This window comes from Corvus brachyrhynchos, unplaced genomic scaffold, assembly GCF_000691975.1.
Source record: "Corvus brachyrhynchos isolate BGI_N302 unplaced genomic scaffold, ASM69197v1 scaffold203, whole genome shotgun sequence".
Classification (NCBI taxonomy): Eukaryota; Metazoa; Chordata; class Aves; order Passeriformes; family Corvidae; genus Corvus; species Corvus brachyrhynchos.
Window position 1 is genome coordinate 1,160,826 of NW_008237408.1, and position 6,385 is coordinate 1,167,210.

Genomic DNA, 6,385 nt, shown 5'->3' on the forward strand with positions numbered 1-6,385 from the left:
TAAACAGCACCTGAAGTATCCAGAAAATAAAATAAAATTCAAAAATCTGGAGGCGGCGGGAGGGAGGGATGCTGCGACCCCGCAGGGATGCTGCGACCCCGCGGCCTAACACGGAGCAGGTGCCCCCCCAGAGCCTTCTGCAGGGCAGGGGCTGCTCCCCCCACCCCCCACCCCAACACCCCATTGGTTTCTTTTTCCCCTCCTTTTTCACACTTCTATTTTTATTTCGGTTTTTTTTATCCCTCCACCCTTCTAGCCATCACCACTGCTCTGCCCTGCTCCCCGCTGGGGCCCTTCACCTCCTTTCCCTTCTCCCATCCCTCTCTTCCCTTCCCTTCTCTTTGCAGCTGGAGGCCACCCTGCATCCCTTCATCCCGGCCCATCCCAGTGCTCCCAGCAGGTGTCTGGCTCTGGGGAAGGACAGGCCCTACTGGAGGGGACAGTCCCCCATCCCTCAGGGCATCTGCAGAGCTGTCCCCAATTTGGGGGGCCCTTGGTGACGGCGCGGGGGGTCCCATCTCTCTTTGCAGCTCCGCGCACAGACCCTCACCTCTGGAATGGTGCCCTTGGGAACACTGACAGCAGCTCGGGGTCCCTGGGACGCCTCTTTGCTCCCCACCAAGGGGGTCTGCAGGTATTTCGGGACATCCCTCCCTGGGCTTGCATCCTGGCCGGTGCGGATGCCGCGAGGAGCCCGTCGGGTCGTGCCAATAAAGCTCTTTCCTTGCGGGTTCCTGCATCCTCTCCTTTGTTCGTGGAGGTTTCTCGCCCGTCTCTTTACGGCGGCGGAGGCAGGACCCCCCTGAAGGACCCGCACTCAGCACCAGGTGGGGGATGAATATTAAAATCCACCCCAAAATAAAAACCTCAGCCTTGCAATTCGGCAGCCCACGGTCGCCTGCTCAACTCTGGGTGGGCACTGCCGCATCCTGGACCTCCAGGAGAGTCTGAACTGCCAGAGGGCTCCTGTGTAGTGAATAAAAGGGGGAAAAAGAAAGAGATTTGGGGTGCCTTCTCTTTGGGATTGCCCCCATCCCGGCAGGCAGATCCCTGCCGTGCCGCACTACGTGCCGAGCATCCCTCTGCGGCACTGCCGGCCCCACAGCACCCGGCCCTCACAAACAGGATAGATTTTCCTTTAAAGCTGTGGCATGGGAGAGGGAAAACAAGACCTAAATAACCCCAAATAAATACACAACCTGCTTTCTGTCTTGTGAAATGGCTGGGATGAAGAGACACCATCACGGCTGATCCAAAGGCCTGGTACCCCCGGCGGGCCCCGGCTGCCTGCCTCGGGCTCAGCCCGGAGGGATGGAGAGGAGGGGGCAGGAGGCTCTTATTAATACTAATCCTAAGAAATATTGCTGTGTCCTGAATAAATCAGGCCTGGGGTTCCTCCAAGACCTTTGCCCCCTTGAGATGAGCTGCAGTGCAGCCCCTCCTCTTTGGGGTGGACACCTTGGGAAGGGAAATGGCGCGGGGGGGCTGGGGGGGTGGACAGATGCGTTTGATTTTTTCGCTGAGGGATGGAGGAGGAGGTGGCACGATTTTATTCCAAGCACGTCAGCTCCCCCCTCCCTCCCTGTCCCCTCCTTCTTCCCTCCACCTGCAGTCCGATGTAAACATAACGGCAGGGACCTGCCAAGCTCCAGCCCCACTTGGATTATGGGGGGGAATTAAACAGCTCTGATTAACACAGGGATGCCCCCGAATAACCTTCGGGCATCTGGCCCTTGAGGCTGTGCACTGGAAGGGGCCGGGGACAGGGACCCCAGGCTACCCATCCCATGGGCAGAGGGAAGGGATGGATGGAGAGGATTCGTGGGGACCACAGATCCTTCCATCTGTGATTTCATGCCGGTTTTATTTCTCCCTGCCCACGCCCACGCCTGACCGATTCGCTCGCCACTGCAGCGCTGGTTGGGCTGGAGGTGCTCCGGCTCCAGCGGGGAGGTGGAACGGAAGATGTGGGAAATTCCTCTATTTCCCTCATTTCCCAGATCTCTGTCAAGTGCCAGCCTTGCTCTTCACCCAGTCCCATGAAGGATGATGGTCTCCATGCAGAAAGGTCTTTTGCTGCATATCCCCGCAGTATACAGCTCCTTTTTTCCATTTATTTTTATGCCCTGTACCTCCATGAACCACAAACCAACACATCTCCTAGCAGCAGCAGTCAAAGTGGGTGTTTTATTGGGAAATCTAATCAGGTTTCAAGGGGAAAATCCTTTCTTAATGTCTCAGCTAAGCAACGAGCTCAATTAAATTGCTTAGACTATAAAAAGGGCTGAGAGTCCCATCTCCTTTTTCCTCCCTGCTCTTCCTGGACAGCGCTGTCATCTCCGCACTCCACCGTCTTCAAACCCCAAACGAGCCTCAATGACACAGGACTCACATGTCATTCCCCAACATCCCCCCCTGCCCCGCCTCCCCCCAGCAACAGAGTCACAAATCATCTCAAACACTCTAAATTTAGCCCAGCAGCGCGACCACGAGCAGGGATTTAAGTGACATCACTGCTGGAAATTAAGGGGTCAAACAGGGAGGCTGCACGCGGCGCCCTGAGCTGCGGGGACGATGCTCCATTGATTCTTCCACACACCGAGGCCACCTTGTCTTGAGGCATCTCAAAGCATCCCCTCAAAATATATTTCTCCCGGCACCCAAAATGCCCAGAGTGGACCAGCCATTAGCTTAATTCCCATCAGGAGCTGTGCTGAAAGGCTCCAGCGGATCAGCACTGCGGAGGTGCGCGGTGTGACCCAGAGAATCCCAAGCAGCAGAGCCAGTGAGCTTTGCCCGGTGCAGAGGCTGGGAGGAAGGGGACTCACATCTCATCCTGGAGCTGGAAGGTGGGTCCAGCATTCCCTGCCTGGGTGGCAATGCCAGGCCAACGCTCCCACGGCACTTGCAGAGTTGTGTGTGCACACAGGGTGGGGATGCTGCTGTGGTATCCCAGTGCCTCTAGTGATTCCTGCCTGCTTTGCTCTGCAGAGCCAAAAAAACTGCTGCACATCTGGAAAAGGGAGCCAGGGCTGACTCCCGAGGTGGGAATGGGGCTGCTCTGAAGCGAGAGGTCTGATATGCCAGAGGATTAGGAAAGAGAGATTCCCATGGCTCCTAGTGCAGTTGGAGGGGCAGATCCTGAGCTCCTCAACAAGATTGGATGGATTCATAAACTCACACAATCACAGGATGGCTTGGCTTGGAAAAGACCTGGAAGCTCATCCAGCCCCACCCCCTGCCATGGGCAGGGACACCTTCCACTAGCCGACGTTGGTCCAAGCCCCGTCCAAACTGGCCTTGGACACTTCCAGGGATCCAGGGACAGCCACAGCTTCTCTGGGCACCCTGTGCCAGGGCCTCCCCACCCTCACAGGGAACAATTCCTTCCCAATATCCCATCTCTGCCTGCCCTCTGGCAGTGGGAAGCCATTCCCTGTGTCCTGTCCCCCCATCTCTTGTCCCAAGTCCCTCTCCAGGTCTCCTGGAGCCCCTTTAGGCTCTGGAAGGGGCTCTGAGGTCTCTCTGGAGCCTTCTCTTCCCCAGACTGAACAATAAATTACTGCTTGGGGGGCCATAACCTCTTTTAAAGTCATCCAAGAGAGACTGAGACGATACTTCTAGGGACCTGTTACTCACAGCACCAACATCCTTTAGTAGTCAGCCACCCTTCACTTCTGCTGTGGTTTTTTGGCAGCACAAACAGGCTGGAAAACGCTGCCTCTGACTTTGAATTTGCCCCAGCAGTGAGAAATGAAAAATAAACCAACAAGCCAATGACTCCTGCAGCATCAATTCCTCCTACAGGCACAAAATACAACGTGGTGGGGGAGAGGGAAGAGGTTGGGGACTAAAATCTGATATAAATCCCTTCAGCCACGGCAGTGCACGAGGATTTCTCTGCCGTTGATGCACACGGTGGCAATTCTATGAATGTTCGCTTATTTTTATGGAGATTTTGCCTTTCAGACCAAGTGTTTCCGTGTGGCACCAGCTGTAGGGATGAGCTAATTCAAAGCTCAGTCATTTCCCTGCTCACCCAGGCCTTCCTCAGCAGCCGCAGCCGCTCGGTATCATCTCATCCAGGGAAAGACAAAAGTGATGCGTGTGCATGTGTAATTTCCAATGTCAATGTGTTCAGCGAGGAGTTGGAATCATAAAAGTTATTTCATTTATTACATTCATACATAAAGCCTCTTAGAGCTGCAGACTTGGAATAGGCAATTATGCCCATAGGTTAATAACACGCAGTGATTTGACTGACAACTGGAATTAGATTTAAACACGGCAGAGTGGCAGCAAAAGGCACTTTATTAAAACTGTGGCTGGGGATTTGTTCAAAATACCAGTTGCATACCTCTCCTGGTAAAATATTTATAGGGAGCACCATATTGTGGCCCATTATATTGCATTTTCTTCTCCTTTCCCTCACCACTTTGAGCTCTGCTGTGCAGCAAGGAATTTCTCTGGTCAGATTTTCCAGGAGAGAAGGGAAATGCCCCGGGTTGCTTTGCATGGGGTGATGTGATGGGATGTGATTCACAGTGGGAAAGAGCCCTAAAGCAGTGATTAACTCTAGACCTACGAGGGACCTGGATTTACCTCTCCATCCTCTCTCTTTATCACTCCCCAGTGCAGCATCCTCTTAACGCTGCCCTCGTTAGCCCAGAGTTAACGATCCCAACAGCCCAGACAAAACCTGGGTCACTGACTGATACAGTCAATAAAATAAATACTGTTTGATTCTCTTGATACTGGGCGTTTTTCCTGCTACCAGGGAAGTTCCTCCTTGTGAGATTAGTTTAGTGTGGGGTGGATTACCTGCAACCAGGACAGAGTCCCTGCTCCTGGGAGGTTTGAGTACCAAGTTAGAGAAATGTGTGTCAGGAATGACAGGAGAAAACACTGGATCCTGCCTTGGGACAAAGGGGTGGGTTAGAGCCCAGTATTTCCCATCATTCTTGGGAAAAAATACTAAATTGCTTTAAAATAATAGCTAAGGACCAGCTAGGCCTGGGCCAAGTGAGATCCAAAGGTCTTGTTCCACCCTAACATTAGTCCATGAGTCCAGCTAACCTGGAAATGAGGATTAAAATCCCAAAGGCTCTTTGTGTGCCACTGCCATCACTGGCAGCCAATGGAAAAGAGAGGTGACACCTGAAATGCCCTTAAAATTAACTCCTGATTCCCATCTCTTTCTTTCTTGCCTCATTTGTGTGGTGTGAAAAACCTCTGTATAGTAAGAGCTGCCTTGCAACCATCCATGGGCCAGGGGCTAAAATTCAGGAGCACTGTATGGGATTCAAGGATTTCACTTTAAAATTAGCAAGGCCAAAATCAGCAGAGAAGAAGAGGCAATAGAGTGTCTGGAGAGGGAAAAGTGGACAGTCCCTGTTTTTAATCCACTGAAGGATGGTGTGAGATCTCCAAGCTGGTGGCCAAATCCAGCAAGGTACAAGGAGGATTACACATGGATTTAATGGAGGGAAAACTTCCAACCCAGCACATCACTGGCAAAACAGAGTGTTACACCCGAGATCTCCAGATTCCCATTCTTTTAGAACAAAACCTCATGGCTCAAAATCAGAGTTTATTCCAAAATACTTTCTTTAGTTTCAGGGAAGGGGAAGCTGGAGGTGCACTCATCTGAAAAAGGAGCTCAAATCCAGCATTCCATCATCATTTCCTGCCTGGCTCCAGCATATTCCAGACCCAGAGGCATCCTCTGGCTGAAGATGTCCCAGCTCCTTGCAGGGGGCTGGCCTAGGTGACCTTTAAAGGTCCCTTCCAACCCAAAGCCTTCTGTGATTCCATGATCCCTGGGCCCCGCAGTGGTCCCTGGTCCTCAAGATGAGGAATAGGCTCCAGCCAAGCTCTAACTCCAGATTTTGATCCTACAGACCTCTCCTACCAACCTGGGGACTCAACCCCAAATTTCAAACCCCTTATTACCCAACAATTAAAACAAAATGAAGTCTGAGAGCACCAGCTATAAAAAGATCATCCCGGTGCTCCTCATGCATTAAATATGAAGGCTCAGATCCTTCCTGTGATGCCAAGGCAGGGGAGCAGCTCCCTGGGCTGGAATTACCTGGTCCTGATCCTGTGACCTTTCCCCAAGGACCAGCCTGTGGAGCAGCTCCCCACGGGGCCAGCAGTGCCCATGGCAGAGGTGGCACCAGCCCCATACACAGACTTTCCCAGCAGCTTTTTCCAGCAGATTTCCCGAGTGCCAGTGGCAGCTTTGGAGGAGAAAGTGCCAGGAGATGAATTAACCCAGAGGCTTGTGTGGGGCACCGACTCAATGCCAGGGCAACCCCCTTTGTTAAAATGCCCAGGGGAGAAAAGACTTCCTTTTTTTTTAATTTTTTTTTTTTTAAATGCC

General features: G+C 52.5%; 1 long non-coding RNA gene across 1 annotated transcript in view; it reads left to right on the plus strand.

Moving 5' to 3' along the window:
• The window catches only part of LOC108445875, a 2,181-nt gene extending 1,442 nt beyond the window's left edge, over nucleotides 1-739 (plus strand). The window contains exon 2 of the long non-coding RNA XR_001860903.1: nucleotides 531-739. This is a non-coding gene — a long non-coding RNA (uncharacterized LOC108445875). The remainder of the gene's footprint in view (nucleotides 1-530) is intronic.
• The last annotated feature ends 5,646 nt before the right edge of the window (nucleotides 740-6,385 follow it).